At 40.4% G+C, this 26,353-nt stretch overlaps 1 protein-coding gene across 6 annotated transcripts in view; it reads left to right on the top strand.

Annotated features, from left to right (window-relative positions):
* LOC104596541 (ARM repeat superfamily protein) overlaps positions 1-26,353 on the top strand; it is a 128,971-nt gene that overhangs the window by 6,787 nt on the left and 95,831 nt on the right. The gene's annotated exons all lie outside the window — the stretch shown is intronic.

The raw sequence follows: 26,353 nt of genomic DNA, 5'->3' as shown, positions 1-26,353 counted from the left end.
CCCATGTTTGACTATGATGCCTAAAAGAAATGATACTAGAAAAACATACAACCAATCAACTGGCATCACAAAAGTAGTAATCATTTAGGTGGGGTTTTTCATCAAAATTCATGGGGTTTGATTGGTCAAGCCTTTCTGGTATCACAGATTTTCCTAATCCCATTTTCTGCAAATTTGTAATGTAATTCTTCTGTTACTTTCCACATACTTGTCCACAGATTTTCCTTCTGCATTTTGTTATTATTTTGATATGAAAAAACATTTCATTAAAAGGAGGGTTGGTCAATATCATACATGAATCAATCAAATAAATATTCAAATACCCAAAGCAAAAGTCTGAAGGAACAAACTATTCTTGTCAATCCAGAGAGTAGTACAAGTGAACAACTTGCTTAGGCATCCATTTGCATATACAACAACAAGGATTCCGGCCAATACAAATCAATCAAACAAGTACTGGCTACTACATATTAAGAAGATTTCTTCAAATAGAATAGAGTCAGCTCAATGTGAACTTCTTCCCAATTTGTCTTGTTTTCAATTGGATAACACCATCGAAACAAACACACATATACAAGAAAAGCAGCTCATGGCATTTCTTTAAAGGGTTGTTTAATTTGGGCGCTACCTTTGAATGTGAGCTTGTGAGGCTTTGAAGCCTTTGATTTTCAACCCTTAATGGGGACGGTGGTCCTTGTCTTGATGGGAGCCAAATACGAATCAATCCTTTCAACTTCTAAGTCCCAACTGTAGAAAGGACAAAGAAGTCGTTAAGAGTAGTTACAGACAAATTGATTCAAACCGTTGGTAGAAAGAAAATCTTTCGGGTGTCAGACGTCAGCTGTGAGAGGTGAGAGGTGAGAGTCTAAGACCATCAACTGTGACCTGTGAGAGTTGAGAGTCTTGAGTCCTTGAGACTTGAGAGTTGAGCTCTGAAAGAGTTGATTGAAGGTTTTTTGTTTTTTGATTTTCCTTCTCTATTCTCTCTTTAGTTATAGAATAAATCTATTACATGAATGGGACCACCATACAATTGTATCCCCACCAATAAAATTCTTACAAAAGGTATAAATATTATATACATATAAATATATATAATGGCCAATATACATAGAGGCTCGAATAGGCTTGCGAGCTTAACGAGCTGAACTTTAAACTATTTGAATTCGGCTCGATTAACATACGAGCTATATATAAAGCTCGAATTTGGTTTGAAGCTCACATTGGGCTTAGCTGAGCCGAGCTTTTCACGAGTTGAGCTCGAATAGCTCGTGAAAAGCTCGGTTCGTGTCCACCCCCAGAAGCAAGCAAAGAGGACACATAGATTTATGTGATTCGACTTATAGCCTATGTTAGGGCTGCAAGTCGGGCTGGGTTAGGTCGGGTTGAGGCCAACCCTAGCCCAACCCTAAGTTCTAAACCCCCAACCCTAACCCTAACCCTAACTAAATTCCTTCAACTCTAACCCAACCCAACCCAACCCAACCCAAAGTCAACTTCGGGTTGGGCCCAACCCAACTTTCTTCCCATCCCTTAAAATCTGGTAGAACTTCTTAATCTTAGATCTTAACTCAACTTTCATTACATATATTAATCCTATGTTTTATTAGTATTTGTTTGTTGATTTTTTATTGGTTCTTTAAGTACAAAATTCAGAAAAAAGTGTTTGAAATGACTATAGTTTATATGATGACTTATAATAGATCTTTTATGGGCAGCAATCTATGGGTGGCAAACAACAGAGAGGAGATAAAGAATAAAATATTCAGAAAACATAAAATATGTTATCAAGGTTTTAGTATTTCCAATTATGATTAAGTGAAGTGATTACCTTAAATGGAATAAATGATAGTATGTGGTAGTGGCCATACAACTATCATGCATCTAAACAAATCAATGTATGATCATATATATAACATATATTTATATATGATATGTACTATAGAGTTGGGCTCAGATTGGGTCGGGTTACCCAAGGGGTCAACCATAACCCAACCCGAAGTAAAGCCGGGTTCATAAATTTCAACCCTAACCTGAGCATCAACCCGACTTGACTTTTTTTCGGGTTGGGTTCGGGCTAACCCGACCCAAGTTGCAGCCTTAGCCTACGTCTGTGGGAAAGGAATACAGAGCTGTGCACTCACAACCTCACTCATAGAAAACCCTAAACCCCAAATACACCCAAAGTCTCTCAACTTTCTCACAAGACAAAGACCAAGTATACAAGAGAGAAAACCCCCAAAATACAATAACTCTTTGTACTCGGTTTAGATCCATAAGCTGAATATGGATTGGGTTTGTACCGCCACAAGGGCTCCACCCCCACACCCCCAATGGTGATTTGTGGTGGAAGTGTAGGGCTTGGGCCGCCATGAAATTTTACCTTCAAGTTTTTCTCAACTTAATTTGGAGCAGGTTCATGAAGCGGGTCGCAACAATGAATTCAAGGCACAACTATAAAAAATTTCCACCTTGGCTTGAATTCTCTCAAGCATCAGAAAAAATAGCAATCTCCCTCCAGCTTCTCCAACAAAAGCCCCAATGGGCAAACTCAAATGTTGCAAACATCAATCAAGTCCAAGCAATGCTTGAACTTAGCCACAATAAGGAACTTTGTTGACATATCAGTTGGGTTATTTGTAGTACCAATCTTCTTCACAATGATATCTCCTTGTTTTACTACATCACAGGCAAAGTGGTACCTTACATCAATGTGCTTCATCCTCTCATAGGAGAAAATTTAACCAAGATTTATTGAGAATAAAAGGGGGGGGGGGGGACAAGAGGAGATATACAAAACTGGGGGGGAACCCTTGCAAGTTACAAAGGAGGAAGCTTGTCGCTATACAGATGCTCCAAATACACACCAAATTTAGCTAGGCCATCTGCAGTATGATTGTATTCCCTAGGAATCCAAACTAAGTTAACATTCAATCCATCCAAAGAATCCCATGCTTCAGTCAGATAGTGATAGTCTCCAAGGGCCCCCTTTTTTGTCTCTTAACCATTTTATTGTATTTGCTGAATCACCTGCAATGATCAAATTCTGAATACTCAAATTCTTAATTATCCTGATTCCGGTGAGAGCAACCATCACTTCAGCCTTTGTGGAGTCGGCCCAACCGATTGGGCCACTAAAAGTCCAGCAGATATTGCCCCTTTCGTCCCTTACTATACCACCAATACCTGCAAAGCCCGGATTGCCTAAGGCACAACCGTCAACATTAAGGGTTATCACACCTTCACTGATGGAAACGGGATGCCTCAAGGGAGTTTGCTGAGGATGAGGCAGAAACAGAAAGGAGTGAATATTTCTGATAATATCATTGACTGAAAGTCCTTTAAATAGGTTTGAATTCACCGACCAAAGGATGCAAAGATAGGTAATATTTGAGATTAACTCCTCCAAGGTTCTGCTTTTATTGTCAAAGATACGGGTGTTTCTTTCATTCCAAACGCCCCACATTACTGCATGAGGCACTGATTGCCAAAAGACTTTACCCCTTTTACTAAGCCCTATTCCTTGCCATTGGTTCAAGTTGTCCATAATGTGTTCTGGAAAAGCCCAGCTGTACCCTGCCATATTCAAAAAATGGGATCATATCCTTTGAGTGAAGCTGCAATGAAGAAGGATGTGATCTGCAGATTCACCCTCGCTGAGACATAAAATACAAACATGAGGAGAAATGGAGCGCCTTCCCAAAAGCTTTTTCTGAAGGAGATCACAAGTATTAACTTTCTGGAGACAGGCTTCCCATACAAAGAAGCAAATTCTTGAGGGGATGTGGCTGCACCAAATTTTCTTGTAAGGAAAAGAGGGATGCTGATCTTCAGCAGTCAAAGCTCTGAACATAGACTTAGAAAAGAATTCGCCATTTGGGTGAAGGGTCCATATTCGGGTGTCAGAATGAGAGGGGGATATATAGGCATCTTTGAGGGTTTGGATTAAAGCTATTAAATCAGAAATCTCCGAGTCCCTTAGGGGTCTTCTGAGGTGGAGGTTTAAAGAATTCTCGGCGGATTGGTTTGGGAGGCAATCAGAAATAGAGGCTTCTTGGACAAGGGTAAAGTTAAACAGCCTAGGGAAAGAGGCATTCAGGGTAGATTCCCCCCTCCAAAGATCTTTCCAGAATTTAATTTTAGAATCATTTCCCACTTTATACCTTATAAAAGGAAAGAAAGAAGTATGAATGGAACATATACCTTTCCAAGGATTGATGGCCTTTATCCTGTTCAAATGGAGATTGCTATCCCACCCGTTTGTATTTCGTCCATATTTACTTGAGATGACAACAGTCCAAAGAGCATTAGGTTCTTTCGGAAATCTCTAGAGCCATTTGCCTAGAATAGAGGATTTTTTCTCTTTAAGCTGTCCAATACCCAAACCGCCTTCCTCTTTTGGTCATTTATCTTATTTGCAGATAAAGATCAGCCTTCCTAATCAAATTAGGAGTTCCTTTGATCCAAATCTTTATTTGGATCTGGACTCTTTAAGTGGATAAGGATAATCCCTTATCTTATCTGCTGATCCAAATCCCAGATCCGCTCCTATTTAATTAATCTAATTAACCCAGTTCGAAATGGGCTTTTAGGCCCATTAAGCTTTTAGGCTCACTTCCTCTTTAGTGCTGGCTAGCTTGGCTCTCTTTGTATGGCGTGGGACCCTATCATTGATCTACACATCAGCCATATGGGTTCAACCTAGCCTCTGTTACAAGGCATGGGCGAATTCACTGCTGAATGTAGTGAACCCCTGAGTCCATCACTATGGGCTCTTAATGGGCCCAACATTTACACTAAATGGTCCTTGGGTCCAACCATCTTATGAAGGCCCAAGGACTGTGGGTAGATGTAAGATTAACCCATTAGGTATAATCCTCAATGGTCTTACAATTAACCTCTAAGCCCATAATGATCAAACACTGTCCGACAAGAGAGGACCTCTCCCTCGGCTGCAAGGTGCAGTGTTGCACTCTCTACTCACATGGATCACGAGAATTAAAACCTTTTGCAAACATTTTGAAATCATAATATATATATGTATATCTCTATATAAATATATTTTGCAAAACAAAATTCAACGGTTGAAATTAGCTGCCGACAATTTAGGTTTCCATTAGAGAGAGTGCATCCCCGATCATTCACTTTGTCTGACAAAGGGGCTGATCCTGTCACTATGATCACCCACTCAGATGAATTTTCGGATTGTCCCAACATACCCAGGTTTTGACCCCCTCTAAGGATCTCACTGATTGGCATATCAAAGACAGCCCAATCCGACACCTAGTGCAGTATCATAATCGAGTCTAGGGGTCAGGTGTAACATTCCAATTTTGCCCATCCATCTCCAAGGTCCAGGGCAATACTGGAATATTGGTCCGGTTCAGGGTTTCAAGAAAACCCACACTGCATGTACCTCAGGTCTCACCCTGGCAGCTGAGACAAGGCACCCTAACCAACTTGGCAGTATACCAGTGTCAGCCTTGGCAAGATAAATCTCCCCAGATCTATCCAACGGCTGTAAAGATTCTAAACTAACACGAGTCTCATATGTGTCCAGTTTAAGGGTATTACACAGAAACACACCATAATAACATGAATCAAATATGTACTTTATTCATTTACAATAAATGTTATAATGTACATCATGCTGATTGGAACTAAGGGCATACACTGTCTAACAGCCTACCCCCTTTGGAGAGATAACACAACACTTTTCCAAGTCGATAATTTCTTCTCGCATTTCTCCAACACAGGACTCCAAAAGTTGAGGTATTTTGGATTCCCTCCAAGAGGCATCCCAAGGTAGATAATGGGGAGATTCTCCACTTTGCACCCCAATAAAGCTTTGAAATTTTCTAGAAGATCCACTTCCACTGAGTTGATAGCCACAATACTGCTTTTGCAGAAATGAACTCTCATACCAGTGAGAATCTTGAAACATTCAATTACCATTTTAGTGTTTGTGATGTTGATTATAGAGGCATCTAAGAATAGGATTATGTCGTTGGTGAACTATAAGTGAGAGATGTGAAGTTTATCCCTACCCACTTCAAAACCTTTAACCAAGTTGAAAAGAATTGACTTGTCAAAGAGATAATTAAATATATCCATCACCAAAGTGAAAAGTAAAGGGGAAAGAGGGCAACCTTGTCTTAGACCCCTGCTTGCCTTGAAATAACCTTTCGCTTCACCATTTATCAATATTGAAAACCATAGAGAGCCAATACAACCTTTAATCCACCTGATCCAGTTTCTCCCAAAACCTCTTAGCCTTAAGCAATCAAGAATGCAGTCCCAATCCACTTTGTCGTATGCCTTATCAAGATCAAGTTTCACAAGGAGCCCCGGAATATCAAAGGATTTTCTGTCTTCTACACACTCATTTGCAATAAGAATGCTGTCCACAGTTTGTCTTCCTTTAACAAAAGCTAACTGATTTGGGGAAATTAGATCTTCAAGGACTTCTTTAAGTTTGTTGGCTAGAACCTTCGCCAAAATTTTGTATATACTCCCAACCAAACTTATGGGTCTAAAGTCTTTAACTTCCAAAACTCCCCCTTTCTTAGGGATGAGGCAGAGAAAGGTAGAGTTAAGACCCTTGTTAACAATGGCAGATGAATGGAAGTCCCTGAAAAACTCCATGAGATCTGACTTTACAATTTCCCAACATTTTTGCAAGAAAAGGATAGGGAAGCCATCCGGCCCTGGAGCCCTATCACCGTCCATGCTGAAAATAGTCTTCTTGACTTCTTCCTCTTCAAAACTTCTTTCCAACCAATCCCTCTTTTCAGCTGAAAGGGTAGTGCCATCCCAATTAAATATTGTGAATTGATTTTCACTATCCTTGGAGTAAAGGTTTTTAAAGAAAGAAAGGAAAGCTTCAGAAATTTCCTTAGGATTCTCCACTTCTCTCTGATTAAGATTGAGCTTAGAAATAAAATTCTTCCTACTTCTTCCCGAGGCATAGGTGTGAAAAAATCTGGAATTATTGTCCCCTTCTTTCAACCATCTCACTCTTGATCTTTGTCTCCAATAGATCTCTTCCCTTCTAACTAGTTGCTCCCATTCCTTTCTTAATTCTGCTCTTTTATTTCTGTTCAAGGCATTGAGGGTCCCATTTTGCTCTCTATTGTCCAAGTCCTCTAATTCCGAAAGTATTATTTTTTTTTTCTCTTCTTCAACAGCTTTAAATTCTTCTCTTCCCCAAGCTTTAAGATTTTTCTTCAAAGCTTTTAGTTTCTGAAGAAGTCTGAATCCAGCCCAACCCTCTACTTTGCAGTCTTCCCACCATGTTGCAACCTTTTTACTGAAATCTTTGTGTTGTAGCCAGAAATTTACCAATCTGAATGGGGTCTTTCTTTTAATTATTCTTTCGGTGTTCAGCAATATGGGCCAGTGGTCTAAGTACATCTTCGACGAAGTTCTTGACACAGATTTGGAAATCTCTCCAACCAATCCTGAGATAATAAAAATTTGTCAAGTCTGCAGCATATGGCATTTTCTTGCATGTTTAACCAGGTAAAAAGTCCATTGGTAAGAGGGAGATCACATAGATTGTGTCTGTCAATAAAATTAGAGAAATTTCTCATGCTTCTGGTTGGGGTTCTACCATTAGAATGTTCTGAACTGAACCTGGTGACATTGAAATCACCCACTAAACACCTTGGTTAGATGAATAGCACTCTGATTATCACAATAGACAACAATCACCTTTGGACCCTATTGAAATAATTTAGTTATTTGTGTTAGGGTTTGTTTGGCTAGTTAAAGCATTTTTTATTTCTATTTTTTTATTTCTGTTATGTCTGTTATTGTACTCACTTACAGCAGGGGCACAAGGGTCTTTTCCCTTTTATTTTTGCCGTCCTATATAATATAATAAAAGCTGGCGCCGCCAGCACTGTTCAATTACCAATCTCTTCTATTCTCTTCTCCCTTCTCTCTTCTTCTTCTCTTCTCTTCTCTTCTCTTCCTCTTATTTTTGGCAGGCCACACTGTCAAGATGGTATCAGAGCAGGAATACTGACTGAGAGAACAGATTGAACAAGCTTCCTTCCTTTTCCACCTTGCTGAATTTGGGTGGAACAGAGATCTGAATCTGGGCTGAAGAAAACAGACTACAACCGGTACAGTCCTTCCTTTTTTGTCTCTTCCTTACCCTCCTTGGTCGTGCACCAAGTGAAAAAACCAAATGAATCTGGGCTGCTGAATGCTGTCAGACCTTTGTGAGGTTTATACCTCTTGTTTTTTGGGATCGTGTGATCCTGTTCCTATGTTAAGGTGATTGTAGGTCACGGATGACCTGTTATCTCAATTTTTTGGCTTGATTACAAGTGTTAAGGATCTCTCCTGCTGATTAATGTTCTTAGAAATTCTGGAAGGCTGGTAGGTTAGGACTGTTAAACCGTACAGGTCTGAAATCTGCCGAATCTTGCCTTTTTTGTCCTGAAATTGGTACTGTTTGTGCTCAAACTGTTTTCAAACCCAAGTGTGTGGGTGTGGACTGAGTACGTGTGTGGAACAATTTTGTTTTGGAGTAAGGAGGGATCCTAAGTCCAGTGTTTGGGACTGATTGTCTGTTTTGACCATGTCGTCTGAGAATTCTGCTACTTTAGAGATTCCAAGGAGCCACAATGGAGTGAGTGGGGGAATGGATATGAGTTTCCCCATGGCTGTTATTCCCTTTGATGATCTGAACTACTTTGAGTGGTCTAGGGGAATAAAACTCTACATCACTGCTAGGGGGAAAATAGGATACATCAATGGGAGAGTGAAGGAACTGAAGTACGAAAGTGCTGAATATGATAGGTGGAACCAAGAGAATAGTATGGTGATGTCATGGTTCTTGGTTTCCATGCTGCCACAGGTAAGGAAGACTTTTATGTGGGCTGAAACTGCTTGTGAGATATGGGAACAAGCAAAGTCCACCTATTCAGAGCAGAGACACTATGCTAGGATATATCAACTGCAAGCTGAATCCTCTACTTGCAAGCAGGGGGAGAGGAGTCTCTCGATGTACTATTCTGATTTGACATCGATATGGAAAGAACTTGATCACTACCAGAATGTGAATTGGAAGTGTGATGAAGATGCAAAGGCGTATAAGTCACTTGTATCTCAGCAACGGGTCTTTGCCTTCCTCCTAGGGTTGAATCCTTCATATGAGTCCATCAGGGTGCAGATCTTGGGTAGTAAAGACTTGCCATCAGTTTAGGAGGTGTATGCCTTAGTGCAGTCAGAAGAGAGTAGAAGAAGTGTGATGAATTGTGTAGAGGGGGAGTCAATTGCCCTAGTTATCCGGGGAAATTCAGATACAAATGTCAGAGGTGCTTCTAAGAAAGGTGACTCTCAGAAAAGAACAAATGATAAGAGTAAACTTTGGTGCACTCACTGCTAAAAGACACGACACACGAGAGATACATGTTGGGATCTCCATGGAAAACCTAAATGGACACAAGATTTGGGTAAGAAGTCAACACCTGATCAGGGCAAGAAACCAAGCCAGCAGAATCAGAAAAAGTATAACTCAGCTAATATGGCGTCGACAGAGACTAGTCCATTGGTAACTCAGGAGAGGCATCCCAGTTCTGACCCTAAGGAAGAAACTATCAACTCCTTTCGTGACCATTTGGAATTGTATGTTAGGACTCTCCGCCAGATGGATTATGGTCCTACTTCTTCTACCTCTTTCGCGTCTACATCAGGTAACACTGCCACTGCCTTCCATGTGTCATCTCATACCATTGATTCTCCTTGGGTTATTGACTCCGGAGCCTCAAACCACATGACCGGTAAGTCAAATTTATTTCAAACATATAACCTTCTCTCTGGGAGAGATAAGGTGAGACTAGCTGGTGGTTCTTTCTCTACCATAGCTGGCTAAGGTACCATACCTCTCCCACTCGGCCTTACCCTTTCTAATGTACTGCATGTTTTGAAATTACCTATTAATTTGCTGTCCATTAGTAGCATAACTCACTCATTGAACTGTTCAGTCACTTTTTTTCTATCTTCATGTCTGTTTCAGGATTTGGCCTCGGGGAAGACGATTGGTAGAGGAAGCATGGTGGATGGTCTCTATGTGTTGGAGAATAAAGCTAGTCTTGTGGCTACAGAGTCCATGAATTTGTCAAGTGAGAGTCAAGCCTATTTATGGCATAGTCGTCTAGGTCATCTTTCTTTTGAGTCATTAAAAGTTATGTTCCCAAAGTTGTTTGAGTCCTTGTCAGTGAGTCAGTTACAGTGTCAGACATGTCAATTGAGTAAACATTGTAGAAGTTCTTTACCTTTGAGAAATAAAAAGATCTGAATTTCCATTTCATATTGTTTATTCTGATGTTTGGGGCCCTGTTACTCTACCCACTGTGGCTGGATATAAGTACTTCATTACCTTGATTGATGATTACTCTAGATACACTTGGGTTCACCCTATGCGATCTCGAGATGAAGTGCCAAAATTTGTGAAAGACTTTCAACGCATGGTGTTCACTTAGTTCCAAACTGAAATCCATATCTTCCAGTCGGACAATGCGAAGGAATACTTCCATAGTGATCTCACGGAGTTTTTTTTCTTCGAGTGGGTCACTTCAGCGAAGCTCTTGCGCCAGGACACCCCAACAAAATGGTGTTGCTGAACGAAAGAACCGTCACCTTCTCGAAGTAGCTCGTGGCTTATTAATTCATTTGAATGTGCCAAAACGTTTTTAGATAGATGCAGTTTTGTGTGCTACATACATCATCAACCGTATGCCTTACTCGAGTATAAGGCCCCACATCAGCTTCTGTTTCCTACAGCTCTGTTGTCCACCATTCCGATGCGTGTTTTTGGGTGTCGTTGCTTTGTCCATAACCTGTCCCCTACTCGAGGTACTTGATCCTCGGGCTATTCCTTGGTTACCCTTTATCTCAAAAGGGGTATCACTGCTATGATCCTACCTCTCGCAAGTACTATGTCTCCATTGATGTATCATTCTTTCTTCTCGGTTTCTCCTTAGGGGGAGAGTAGGGTTGAGGAGAAACCTGTTCCTCAAAACTCAACTACCTCCTTTACCCGATCCTCCTCCATTCTGGGTTTTTCATCGTCGCCATAAAAGCCAGCAGAGTTCAAGAGCCGTGGAACCTGACACTATAAAACCAACATCATCGGATTCACCAGAGGCAGATCAATCTCATAAGCCAGGTACACTTGCTCCTATTGATATGCCTGTTCCTCTAAATGTTGATTCACCTGTCATCAATGATCTTGATGTTCCTATTGCTAAGAGAAAGGGTGTTAGATCTTGTACCACTAATCATCATATCTCTAATTTTGTGTCCTATGATCACGTTTCATCTTCATTCCGTGCATTCCTCTCCTCTGTGGACAGTGTCCCCGTTCCTAAGAATGTGGCAGAAGCTTTATCTAAACCTGAATGGACAGATGTAATGCAGGAAGAAATTGATGCATTACACAAAAATGGCATTTGGGAGTTGGTGAACCTTCCTGAGGGGAAGGAACCAGTGGGTTGCAAGTGGGTGTCTCGTGGGGTTGTTGAAATCATGTGGATAAGAAATCTGTTAGGTGAATTGGGTTTTGTAGTGAGCAATCCTATGTCACTCTACTGTGACAATAAAGCTTCCGTCAATATTGCTGCTAATCCAGTCCTGCATGATAGGATGAAACACATTGAAGTGGACAAGCATTTTATTAGAGAGAAACTTGTAAATGGAGAAGTGTGCACTCCATATGTCAGCTCAGAAGAACAACTTGCAGATATCTTCACCAAAGGTCTTCATCATGTGCGGCACAATGATTTGTGTGACAAGTTGGGCATGATTGACATCTATGCTCCAACTTGAGGGGGAGTGTTGAAATAATTTAGTTATTTGTGTTGGGGTCTGTTTGGCTAGTTAAAGCATTTTTTATTTCTATTTTTTTATTTATGTTATGCTTGTTATTGTACTCACTTACAGCAGGGGAACAAGGGTCTTTTCCCTTCTTATTTCTGCCGCCCTATATAATATAATAAAAGCTGGCGCCGCCAGCACTGTTCAATTGCCAATCTCTTCTCTTCTCTTCTCCCTTCTCTCTTCTTCTTCTCTTCTCTTCTCTTCCTCTTATTTCTGGCCGGCCACACTGTCAAGAGACCCAAACTGAGTTCACCAAACAAACCTCTCAACCAAATAGCTTCTTTAACTGCCTCGGTCACTGCCATATACTCCGCCTTAGTAATAGATAAAGCAATTGTAGATTGTAAAGTAGCTTTCCAACTAACAACACAATCACCAATAGAAAACACATAACCCGTGAGTGACCTCCTGTCAAGATCACCTACATAATCCGAATCAACATAACCCATCAAACTATTACTGCTCCTCCCAAACTCCAAACAAGCATATGATGTTCCTTTCAAGTATTTGAGAATCTACTTCACTGCCTGCCAATGTGTCTTGTTGGGACATGACATATATCTGCTCACCACACTAACTGCATGTGAAATGTCAGGTTGTGTGTGAGCAGATTCAGGGGTGTCAAGAATAGTTGACCCCCATCCCAAAGAGCCCCTTTTATATTAAAAAGGTATGTACAGTTGCAAAAATGCCCTTATAAGGTTGAAAGAAAAAGAACAAATAAAATAATAAGAATACTGTACAATAAGTGCTATACTAATAATGCACATCAAGATATATCTTCACTCTCCCCCTCAAATTGTTGTGTAGACATCAGCATCAGTTTGCCCATAAGAACGAGGTGTCGACTCCTAGTCATGGTCTTGGTACAGATGTCAGCAATCTGCATGTGAGAGGCTACATGAGGAAGAGATATAGAGCCAACAATGAAAAGGTCTTTAATAAAGTGACAGTCCACCTCGATATGTTTAGTCCTCTCATGGAAGACATGATTAGATGCAATCTTGATAGCACTTGTGTTGTCGACATATAGAGGGATAAGAGTAGGAAGTTGGGTACCAAGATCCATGAAGAGAGACTTCAACCAAACAATCTCACTATAGGCAGAAGACATGACTCTATACTTAGCTTCAGTAGAAGATTTAGAGACAGTTTGCTATTTCTTACATTTCCAGGAGATGAAAGAGTCACCCATGAAGACGCACCACCTAGTAGTGGATCGGCGAGTGTCAGGACAACCAACCCAATCTACAATAGCATAAATTCTCAACTGTATGGGTGATGAGGAAGAGAAAAATAGTCTTTGAGAAGTTGTCTCTAACATAATGGATGATGCGGTGAACAACAGTCATACGAGGTTGACGAGGGGCAGAAACAAATTGACTAACTACCTAAACATCATGTGAAATATTAGGCCGAATCATAGTGAGATAGATCAGAGAGCCGACAAGCTAATGTTACAAAGTAGCATCAGGAAGAACTAGGCCTTTAGATTTAGACAACTTGACATTCAACTCCAAAGGGGTATCAACGTGTTTTTCATCAATAATTCCAGCTAGTTTGATGAGATCAGAGGCATATTTTTGCTAACAAATGAAATACCCTCGACTGCTACGATGGACTTCCAAACCCAAGAAATAAGTAAGAGGGCCTAGGTTCTTCATGTGAAAGGAGTTATGAAGTAAGGACTTTAACTCACAAATGCCGTCATAATCATCCCTAGTTAAAAGCATGTCATCAACATACAACAGTAGAATAGTAATACCTTGGGGCCTTCTCTTAACAAAGAGAGAGTAATCAGAGGAACTTTGGCTATACCCAGCTGCAACATCTCGAAAGTGCTCAAACCAAGCCCTGGGTGCCTGTTTCAGACCATATAGGGATTTCTTTAGGTGACAGACACGTGAAGAATCACTACAATATCCAGGTGGAGGCTTCATGTAGACTGTTTCCTTCAGTTGACCATGAAGAAAAGCATTCTTCACGTCTAATTGGTAGATAGTCCAGGAATGAACAACAGATAAGGCTAGAAGAGCCTGAACTATGGTGATTTTAGCAACTAGGGCAAAAGTTTCTTCATAATCAATCCCATATTCCTGACTGTATCCTTAGGCAACTAACCCAGCCTTATATTCCGAATACGACGAATAGTAGGGTCATAACACAAGAATCCTTTGTGGTCAGGACTATATCCCAAAAAGGCACACATAGCAAACTGAGCAGTTAATTTAGAATGTTCACGAACAGGAAGATGTACAAAACAAAGACAACAAAAAACATGAAGACTGGAGAAATCTGGGGGATGACCAAAAAGTTTTTGGAAGGGAGAAGTGTTGCCAAGAACAAAAGAAGGAAGATAGTTGATCAAATACACAATTATACTGGCTGCTTCTACCCAAAATGAAGTCGGAGCGTGGGATTCCTGTAGTAATGTCCACATAACACTGAGGATATGTCCATTCTTTCATTCAGCTACACCATTTTGTTGAGTGTCTGGACAGTTGCATTGAGATTGAATTCCATAACTCCTCAAGTAGGCCTGAAAGTCTCCGTCTCTATATTGTCCCCTTGAATCTGAATGGAGGATACTCACATTACACTTGAAGCGAGTTTGCACCATAGTATGGAATAATTTAAATGTCGCAAAGACCTCTGATTTGTTCCTAGAAAATAAATCCAAGTGTATCTAGTACAATCATTTATAAACAATACAAAGTATTTGTATTCTAATCCTGAAGTAATGGAAGCAGACCAAACATCACTATGTATTACCTCAAAAGGTTTAGTGGCATGCTCAGAAGTGTGAAGAAAAGGTAAAACATGACTTTTACTCAAACAACAAGCAGTGCAAGAAACATCAAAAGTATGAACAAGAGGAATTTTATTCTTAATTAAACCAGAATCAAACAAAAACTTCAAGTTTTGAGAATATGGATGACCTAATCGTTTATGCCATAAATCCCAAACATTATTTCTATAACTGAACAGAGAATCAAACCTAGAACTAAGGTAAGTTGAGGATGCTTCTGATTGAGACTTCTCGAACTCCAGCGCAGACGGCCTAGCCTACGCCCTTTCCTTTTCACCTTTCCAGTGTACCGGTTCTGTATCAAGCAATCATCATGAGAAAAGGTGAGAACATTTCCTTCATCAACAAGTTGACCAACAGAAATCAGATTGGTAGTAAGGTTGGGTACTAAGAGGGTTTTTGAGAGAGGGAAGGACATAGTGGGTAACAGTTTAAGGGATGAGTATTACTACCAATAATGTCTAACTTTTCACCATTGGCAGTAATAATGTGTTTATGGTGAGTCTCAGTAGACGGATTTGGTTGATTGAGGTAGGCTCCTGTCGTATGATTGGTGGCACCTGAATCTATAATCCAAGCATATGGAGGGGAAGAACAATTTGCAGAGAACTTACCAGACAAGCCAATAGCAGAAAAAGTAGAGGAAATAGCAGAGGATACCAATTGCCGAACATTTTCTTCATTCATAGATCCAGTGGAATCACTTTTCACTAAAGAATCACCCTTAGTGGACACAATGTTAGTTGCTTGTGCATCTGTTACTTGATAGGCCTGAGGTTGAGTCTTTTTTCTGAGAATCCTTAGCTGGTCAGATTGGACAATTTGGAATTATATGACCATGTTGCTTGTGTTAGAATATTAGAGTTATGTTCGGCTGATAAGAGTTCTTATTAGCCCATTCTTATGTTTAACTTATCTTGTAACTGGGCTTGTGTTAATGGGCCTAATCCTGTTTAATGTTTAAGTCATCTGGGTGTCCCATCACTAATCAGGGGCATCCCAGTAATTTCTTGTACCTTGTACTATATTCATCTATAAATAAAGAACTGGTTGACTGGCAAGTACAGTTCGACATTCTCTTCTTTTCTGTCATTCTCTTTTCTTCCTTGCTACTTCGAGTATAGCACTTCAGATTACATGGTATCAGAGCATTAGCTCCTTCCTGGTTTCAGCAGGCGCACTCTCTTCTCTTGCTGTCTTTTCATCTTCTCTTTTCCTTTTCTGGGTTGCTGCAGTGAAGACCTTGGAGTGTAAGAGAGTAAAGCAAGTTCGAACCTAGGGTTTCTCTTGGTTGTAGGACTCAAGAGAAGTAAGACCCAGAAGTAGATGTCCTACTAGATTATCTCCAGCAAATAGTAGCTATTGGGCTACTAAGAGAGGTCTGTATAGGACCGACCTAGTTGAGGACTGTTTTCAGCAGTCCTAGCACTAGCCGAAAGAGGGAGAGCTTCCTCTACAGTTGCAGCTTCGTGCCCCAGCAAGACTTGGGCAGAACTGTGGTAACTTCAGTTACAGATTCTCTTCAGGTCGGTTATCAGTCCTACTTTGTGAACTTCAGTTACTGCACTGCACAGTTACTTCAAGTTGCACAACAAGCCCTAACTGAAGTAACTTCAGTTACTAGCACTGTGAACTGGTTCAGTTACAGCCCTGTACTTGCTACTTCGGCCAGTCCTAAACAGCACTGCACAGTACCCGAACTGTGAACACTTCTATCAGCACGGTGAACACTGTGACCACTTCGGCCAGTCCTAAACAGAATCACCTACAGCACTGTGAACAACTCTTGGACTGAAGTCAAGATGTCCTCACTATCTGGTGAAGTTTCCTCTAGAGATAACAGACTTGTTACAAGGTCCTCAAACCTGGAAAACCCTAATCTGCACAACTTGCAGATTACAAGTGTGCTGCTAGACGAGTATAACTTCAGAGAGTGGTCTGTCTCAGCAATGCTGTTCATTACCTCTCGTGACCTCACAGGCTATTTGGATGGAGACAAGAAACAACCAGAAATTGGCAGTCCTGAATACACCGTGTGGCGTAAGGAAAATGCCACAGTCATGTCTTGGTTGCTGGCCTCTATGACTCCTAGGGTGGCCAGAACTGTTCATCACTTCCCCATAGCTGCTAAAATTTGGGAGAAAGTATCTAAGACATATGGCCAGAAAAAGAACAATGCTAGAATTTACAGGCTGAACCAAGACATTGCAGCCCTAAGGCAAGGAGACATGTCCGTGGCAACCTACTTTGCAACACTGGAAGGCCTCTGGGAAGAGCTTGACCACCATTTGATTTTGGATTGGGAAAATGCTAATGATAAGGGGAGGCATGATAAGCAGATTGAGGAGGGCAGAGCCTTCAAGTTTCTGGCGGGTCTTGACCCTGTATATGAAGGTATAAGGTCACAGATTCTAGGGAGAGATGAATTACCTGAACTTCACCATGTCTACTACCTGGTGAGGAATGAAGAAGGAGAAAGGAGATGCAAGTTGACTCCCAGACACAGTCAACAGAACAACCAGGAGAACATTCAGCCTTAGTCTCCACTAAGGGGAATAGATTTTCAGACAAGAAGTCCCTCAAGTGTACACATTGTGGTGGTGAGAAACACACAAAGGAGAAATGTTGGGTCCTGTACCCTCATCTGAAGCCAGCTGCTCTGAGAAAGGACAAAAGGCAACAGAAGGGCCACACAGCAAGTGGGAATCTTGCCACCAACAACAGTAGTGACAACTCACAGAGTATTCAGACAGTGTCATCTTCCACCGCAAGGCAGGCTGCCGACTCCTCTGGACCAAGTACTTTGGGCTTCACAGCTAGTGAGGTAGAGGTTCTCAGTCGGGCATTAGCCCGTCTGAAGAACAATTCTTTAGCTTCCACCTCTCTTGCCAAATCAGGTACAACCTCTGCATTTAGTGCATCTAGTTCCATTAATTCTACCTCTTAGGTGATTGATTCCGGAGCCACTGACCATATGACACATATGTCCTTCTTATTCTCCACATATCATTTGTTGTCTGGCCAGGATATGATGAGAGTAGCTGATGGGTCCCTCTCCACCATCTCTGGAAAGGGGGTGGTTGACCTAAGCAAGGATCTCTCTCTTAAATCAGTCCTACATGTTCCTAGTCTTACCTCAAATCTGTTGTCTGTTTCAAAGCTTACAAAAAACTTGAACTGCAGTATAACTTTCTTTCCTTCTCATTGTGTCTTCCAGGACAGATTGACGAGGAGAACGATTGGGAGTGGTCATGAGTATGGGGGCCTCTACTACTTTGATGAAGATGTCAGCTCAGCCATGCAAGCTTCTACTACTAGTCCGGAGAGTGTGGAGTCAATAGGTAGGCTGCACTTGTGGCATGCTAGGCTAGGTCATTTGTCCTTTTCTTCCTTAGCAATGTTGTTTCCCGAATTATGTAATGGCATTTCGAGTCAGAGTTTAATTTGTGATGTGTGTCAAATGTCAAAACAATGTAGATCAATGTATCCAATTTCTAGTAATGAAATTCAAGCCCCTTTTGACTTGGTTCATTCTGATGTTTGGAGTCCTTCACCCATTGTTTCCATTGATGGCTTCCGTTACTTCATCAGTTTTATTGACCATTATTCTCGGTGCACTTGGATTTATCTGTTGAAAGGACGTGAAGAAGTTCCTCGGATAACTATGATGTTTTGCAAGATGGTTGAAACACAATTTGATAAAAAGATCAAGCAATTCCGTTCAGACAATGCAGCTGAATACTTTGAAAGATCCCTGAACTCATTCATGGAAGATGCAGGCATGTTACATCAATCATCGTGTGCTTACACCCCTCAGTAAAATGGGGTCGCTGAGCGCAAGAACAGACATCTATTGGAGACAGCTCGAGCCATTCTTTTCCAGCACAATGTGCCCAAGCAATATTGGTCTCAAGCTGTTCTCACTGCATCATACCTGATAAATCGGATGCCATCTAAGGTACTGGGTATGAAGACCCCTTTCTCTGTTTTGTGTCCCACTCTTCCAAAATTTCCTCTTCCCCCGCGGGTTTTTGGTTGTACATGCTTCATACATGTGAAAGATCCAAAGAAGACCAAGCTGGATCCTAAGGCTACAAAGGGAATATTTTTGGGGTACTCTCCTACGCAGAAGGGGTATAAGTGTTATGATCTTGTCTCCAAGAAAAAATGTCACCAGGGATGTAGTCTTTTTTGAGTTTCAACCCTATTTCGGGTCTTCTCAGAATCCTCTTCAGGGGGAGAGTAGTGGGTTGGAAGAGGATTCTCATTCTCCCTTCTTTTTTGTTCCCATTTCAGCACCTTCCACTACTACTAGCTATAACATTCCGGGTCAACCTAGTGAGACTTACATACAGTAGAAGGAAGAAGGCCCCTCAACCTCATGATTGCAACCAGTTGAACTCAGATCAATCTGTCTCTGCAATCCAAGGTAATTCTGATTCACTCAATTCAGATTTGGATCTTCCTATTGCTCTCCGTAAGCCTGTTCGTTCTTGTACCACTCGGCATCCCATAGCCGATTATGTTTTTTACTCACACTTATCCCCTGCCTATCATTCCTTTGTGTCTGCTCTTTCCTCTGTATGTGTCCCTTCCAGGTATTCAGAGGCAGCATCTGATCCAAGGTGGAAAGAAGCCATGAATGAGGAGATGAAAGCCCTAATGAAAGCAAGGACATGGGAATTGGTGGACCTGCCAGAAGGGAAAGACACTGTTGGGTGCAAGTGGGTATTCACAGTAAAGCATAGGGAAGATGGGTCAGTTGAGAGGTACAAGGCCAGACTCGTGGCAAAGGGGTTTACACAAAAGGAAGGAATTGACTACAAGGAAACCTTTGCCCCGGTAGCAAAGCTTAACACAATCAGGGTTCTATTGTCACTAGCAGCAAAATTCTCTTGGGAACTTCATCAGCTGGATGTGAAGAATGCCTTCCTAAATGGTGATCTTCATGAAGAGGTATTCATGGAACCCCCACCTGGATATGATGTTGGAAAGAAGGTATGTAAACTAAGGAAAGCATTATATGGTTTGAAGCAATCTCCCCGGGCATGGTTTGAGAGACTTTGTTTGGCCATGAAGAAAGTAGGGTACACTCAGAGTAGTGCAGATCATACATTGTTTACAAGGAGACAGGATGACAAACTTACAGTACTCATTGTGTATGTGGATGATATGGTGATTACTGGAAATGATGTGAGAGAGATGAAGAGGCTGAAGGAGTTCTTAGCTTCAGAATTTGAGATCAAAGACCTGGGAAATCTGAGATACTTTCTTGGAATTGAAGTTGCTAGATCAAGAGAAGGAATCTACATATGTCAAAGAAAGTATGTGCTAGATCTCCTAGAGGAAACAGGCATGATGGGGTGCAGGCCAACAGACACTCCAATAGAACCAAGCCATGGATTACAAGAATCAATGGGTGAGGAATACTGTGATAAGGAAAGGTACCAAAAATTGGTAGGAAAACTGATATACTTATCCCTTACTCGGCCAGACATTGCCTATGCAGTGCATGTTGTCAGTCAATTCATGCACTCACCAAAGACCCCTCATATGAGAGCAGTGGAAAGAATCCTCAGATACTTGAAGACTTGCCCAGGGAAAGGAATTTTATTCAGAAAAAACAGCAGACTTGAAATTGAAGCCTACACTGATGCTGATTGGGCTGGGTCTGTTGGAGACAGAAAATCAACCTCAGGTTACTGTACATTCTTGGGAGGAAACCTAGTCACATGGCGTAGTAAGAAGCAGAATGTTGTGGCTAGATCAAGTGCAGAAGCAGAATACCGAGCTATGGCACACGGGGTTGCTGAACTCTTATGGCTCAGGACTCTCCTTAATGAGCTTGGTATCAAGACAGAGGGTCCTCTCAAGCTGTATTGTGATAATAAAGCTGCTATCAACATTGCCAACAATCCTGTGCAGCATGACAGGACAAAACATATTGAAATTGATCGACACTTTGTCAGAGAGAGAATTATTTCAGGAGAACTCTGTGTGCCTTATACTCCATCAGAGATGCAGATTGCAGATGTATTAACTAAAGGGCTGGCATCAACGAAGTTCAGGGACATACTTGGCAAGCTAAACATGATTGATATCTATGCTTAGCTTGAGGGGGAGTGTTAGAATATTAGAGTTATGTTCGGCTGATAAGAGTTCTTATTAGCCCATTCTTATGTTTAACTTATCTTGTATCTGGGCTTGTGTTAATGGGCCTAATCCTGTTTAATGTTTAAGTCATCTGGGTGTCCCATCACTAATCAGGGGCATCCCAGTAATTTCTTGTACCTTGTACTATATTCATCTATAAATAAAGAACTGGTCGACTGGCTAGTACAGTTCGACATTCTCTTATTTTCTGTCATTCTCTTTTCTTCCTTGCTACTTTGAGTATAGCACTTCAGATTACAGCTTGTAATAGGTGCACACATTCTTTTTCTTACAGTGAGAGACAATATGTCCAAGACCCTTACACTCATAACACTGGGTTTTGGAGAAGTCCTTGGACATCTTCTTACCTCCATGAGCAACAAAATCTGTTTCAGCCCCAATTTCAGCCATTTTCCCATCATATCCGGCTGCAATGAGAAGCCTAGTCTCTTCCCTCAGTAGCTCCCCTAAAACAGAATCTAGATCTGGAAGTGTTCCCCTATTCAGAATATTGGACCTGATTATCTCATATTCAGGTCTAAGCCTCATAAAAAACTGAGTTACCTTCCTCTTCTCAAAATGTTTTTGGAGATATTTCACACATTCTGCTGAGTCCGAGGGATCAATATGGACAATTTCGTATTCAGCCCACAAATCAAGAAAACCTGAATAATATTCTTGTATCCTTCTATCTCCTTGGCTGTAGGCAAATATCCCTGATTCTATTTGATACTGTTTAGATATATTGGACTATTGATAAACTTTTTCTGGATATGAATACATTTCATAGGCTGTTTTCGTTCTTCTCATAGGTACATAAATATGATAATCAATAGAACTAAGAATCCAAGAAACAAGCATGCCGTTATCTAGTTTCCATTGTTGTAAGGCTTTGACCTCGGTCCCAGTTGGTTTAGTGACAGTCCCATTCAAGTGTCCTTCCAAACCTTTTCCTTCAATATAAAAATCAGTGGAATTTCCACATCCCATAATTTTGTCCATTCATCTTCACAGGTATAATATCCCCTCTGTCTGAAGCCATTACAACATAAAACAACAAAAAGAGGGTTCGGCAATAGTCCAAAAAACTAGTTTGAACAACAATCTACTTTGCCCAAGAATACAAAGTAAAAACTGATCGAAGCAAGCAAGATGAATAGTAATCAAATCCAAGAGAGTCAAAAATTGAGAAAAGAAACCTCTTACTGTCACAAGAGATTGTCCAGGATCCAGCAATAGGAGAAAATTTGATACACAGTCCAGAAAAGGAAAGTCTTGGTGGAGCCATCCAGAAGAGATGTATAGATCTCTCTCAAAACTTCATGGATCTCAATGAAAAATTCAGAATATGATGAGGAGGGCTAGGCGGCACTTCATTTCAAATCTTATTGCAAACTGATGTCAAACAAGAGAGATCTAATGAAATCTCTCTTACTAGATGCATAGAATTCAGAGAAATGGTTCTTGGAAAGATCAAAACAGTCTAGAACCAATTGGCAATGATGATAGTTCTCAAACTGATCAAGAAAGAAGAGAAATGGATTAGAGAGCAGCTTGCTGTGATACCATGTGAACCGAACTGAGAACAAGAGAGAGAAAGTATATTCAGGGGTGTCAAGAATAGTCGACCCCCACCCAAAAGAGCCCCTTTTATATTAAAAGATATGTACAGTTACAAGAATGCCCTTATAGGGCTGAAAGATAAAAAGAACAAATAAAATAATAAGAATACTGTACAATAAGGGCTATACTAATAATGTACATCAACATATATCTTCACAGTATGCAAACCATAGCATACATAATACTCCCAATTGCACTGGAATAAGGGACATGAGACATATATCTTTCTTCTTCATCTATCTGTGATGATCAATTAGCTGAAAGTCTGAAGTGGGCTACAAGAGGAGTACTTACTGGTTTAGCATCTTTCATGCCAAAATTCTCTAGGACCTTCTCAACATACTTTTGTTGTGTCAAATACGACTTCCCTGCTTTTTGGTTCATCTGAATCTCCATACCTAGAATTTTCTTTACTACACCCAAATCTTTCATTTCAAACTCACCACTCAACTGTGTTTTCAACCTGTTAATCTCAGATATTTCTCTTGTTGCAATAAGTATATCATCAACATAAAGCAGCAAGTATACGAAAGAATCATCTGCAAGTTTCCTGAAATAAACACAACTGTTGTACTTGCATTTAGAATACCTAAGAGCCACCATAAAAGAGTCAAATCTCCTAGTCTCTACCATTGTCTAGGAGACTGTTTTAAGCTATACAAAGATTTCTTACAAAACCCTCAAGTTGATGCATATAAATCTGTTCATCAAGTTTTCCATGCAAGAAATAACATCTAATTGACATCATTAAAATCAACACATTGTACATGGTTGTAGCCTTTAACAACCAATCGTGCCTTATATCTAGCATCCTCTATACTTGGAGTACATTTTTTCCTTTTGAAAAGCGAAAACCCATTTGCATCCAACAATCTTCTTTCCTTTAGGTGGTCTCACCAACTCCCAAGTTTGGTTGTTATTTGCAAGGATTCGATTTCTTCATGCACAACTGTCAATCACTTAGCGGAATCAATTGGTGAGATAGCTTCTGCATAAGTATTAGGTTCAGTAATATCAACATTTTCTGCAGCTAACAATGCATAGGTAACCAGATCAACATAGCCATATCTTTGAGGTGGTCTAATCTCTCTAGCAATAGAACATTGCTCCTCTTCTTCCTCTTGTACAGGTTCTTTTATCTCAATAGAAATGGACACCTGGACTAATGTAAACTGAGGTGAGGAAGAACTTCTAACTTCTAACCCCACATTCTTTATTGAACTTTGTGTTTTATCTGCATCACAGGCAATAGAAGACTCCTTCCTCGAGTAAAGCATAACTAAGAAATATACACTTCTTTGCTAACTATGAATTTCGATGATTTAGGATCAGGACACCACAACCTGTATCCCTTCACACTTAAAACATAACTAAGAAATATACACTTCTTTGTTGTAGGCTCAAGCTTGCCTTCATTAACATGTGCATAAGTTGGACAACTAAATATTTTCAAATTTGAATAATCAGGAGGGTTACCAAACCATACCTCTTTTGGAGTCTTACACTCAATGGCAGTAGATGGAGATCGATTTATCAAGTGACAGGCCATATTAACTACTTTTTCCCAAAAATCCTTGGAAAGACTAGCATTTGACAACTTGCTTTCTCTAGTAGAGTTCTGTTCATATGTTCTGCAACTCTATTCTACTATGGTGTTTTACAACAATATGATGCCTTACAATGCTTTCATTTTTTGCAGAGCTCATTAAATTCATTTTCACAAAACTCTAAACCATTATCTGTCCTTAGCCGCTTGACCTGCTTTCCTGTTTGCTTCTCAAGCAAGGTTTTTCATTGTTTAAAAGTCACCAATACAACATTCTTATGGTTCAGAAAATAAACCCATACCTTCCTGAAGTAGTCATCAATGATGGTAAGGAGATATTGAGCACCGCCCTTTGATGGAACTTGTGAAGGTTCCCATAGGTCTGAGTGAACATAATCCCGAAAACACAATGTTTTTTTTTGTTCTGTGAATGGCTGTACTGAAACTAGTTCTTTTTTTGTTTCCCGAAAACACAATGTTCACAGAAATTAGGCTTTCCTGTACTTTGGCCACAAAGAAGACCTCTCCTGCTTAATATGTCCTAGCCTTTCACTTATATGCCCCCTTTTTTTGTTCCCATAGTCCCCTTTCACTTATATGTCCTTGCCTCGTGTGCCATAACTTGGTGGTGTTAGACTTAAATAGTGATGATGTTGAAATTGCAACTGAACCTGTGATAGTTATACCTTGTAGCACATATAGACTTCTTGTCCTTGTGCCTTTCATCATGACAAGAGCACCCTTATTGACTTTCAGAACTCCTCCTTCAGCTGAATACTTACACCCATTTGCATCTAGAGTGCCAAGAGAGATGAGATTTTTCTTTAAGTCCACTACATGTCGTACATTTATCAATGTTCTCACAACATCATCATGTATTCTGATTCAAACTATTCATTTTTCCGCAGTTTTGCAAGAGGCATTATTACCCATCAATACAACTCCACCATCAATAGATTCATAGGTGGAGAACCAGTTCCTGTTGGGACACATATGGTAGGAACAATCCGAATCTAGAATCCATTCATCCTTGGATCTGGTTTTGTCATCTGTTACTAAGAGAACATCAACATTCTCATCCTCTGCCACACTGGCCTCTACAGAGTTATTCATTTTCTTTTAATCTTTCTTCTATTCATTCTAGTTTTTGTTTTTCAGCTTATAGCATTCTGACTTAATGTGCCCTTTCTTGTGACAATAGTTGCAGGCCAAGTTTTTATGTCTGGATTTTGATTAAGAGTTCTGTTTACTATTTGAGCCCTTATAGTTGCAGGTTTCTTCTACTTTCTGTATAGAGCTTCGTGTAGTCCGTCTTGTCCCAAAATGGCACACATCTTGACTTGCCAAATACTAAAACTGATGCTACCATCGAACTTCTCAATATCGAACTTCATTGATGACATTGCAAGTGCCAAATGAAAAATAGGGCTTTGATACTAGTTTGTTGCGCAAAACCCAAAAATACTGATTCAAATGGCACCCAAAAAGTGAAAGGAAAACAGAGATAAAGAGAAGCAAGCAAAGAGGATACACAGATTTATGTGGTTTGGCTTATAGCTATGTCCATGGGTGAAGGAGGAGCAGAAATCCACTATGTAATCTGTAATGGAGAGCAATACAGAGATGTGCACTCACAACCTCACTCACAGAAAACCCTAAACCCCAAATACACCTAAAGTCTCTCAACTTTTCTCACAAGACAAAGTCTAAGTATACAAGAGAGAAAACCCCCGAAACACATAACTCTACGCTTCCATCACAAACCACTATGAAATTTTGCCTACGGGTTTTTCTCAACCTAATTTGAAGCGGGTTCATGAGTGGGTCGCAACAAAGAATTCAAGGCACAACCATAACAGTATTGGGGAGTAATTTTATGATAAACTTGTTTTGGTTGGTAACAATAAGAAATTTTATTAATAAAGATACATAATATACAGATTTACAAGAGAAAGACAAACAATGGATAACAAGGGGTGAACATTTTTGGGCTGAATTGTTAATCTGAGATCCTTTGGGGGTCCGCTTCCTCATTTTTAGGGACAGGACCTGCATACTTTCCAAATCTTCCTTGATGAAAAGTTACCATTTCCTATAAAAAAAGATATACAAGAGAAAGGGTGTATATCTATCCAACCATACTATTGGCACTTGTAGGAACCCACTGAAATCTGAAATCCAATTCTTCCACTAAGGAATGATTATCCTTAATGTATATCCATACTTCCAAGTTGCTTGAGCTTTATCCCTTGGTCAAACCACTGCTACCTTTGAATCTCCTTCTACAATGTTAATCTTGTTTTTGTATATATGGTTTTGGGTTATGTGGT

The sequence above is a fragment of the Nelumbo nucifera genome, chromosome 1, assembly GCF_055504915.1.
Source record: "Nelumbo nucifera cultivar China Antique chromosome 1, China Antique-T2T, whole genome shotgun sequence".
Lineage (NCBI taxonomy): Eukaryota > Viridiplantae > Streptophyta > Magnoliopsida > Proteales > Nelumbonaceae > Nelumbo > Nelumbo nucifera.
Note: the sequence above shows the minus strand (reverse complement) of the source record. Positions and strands in the feature narration are given on the sequence as shown.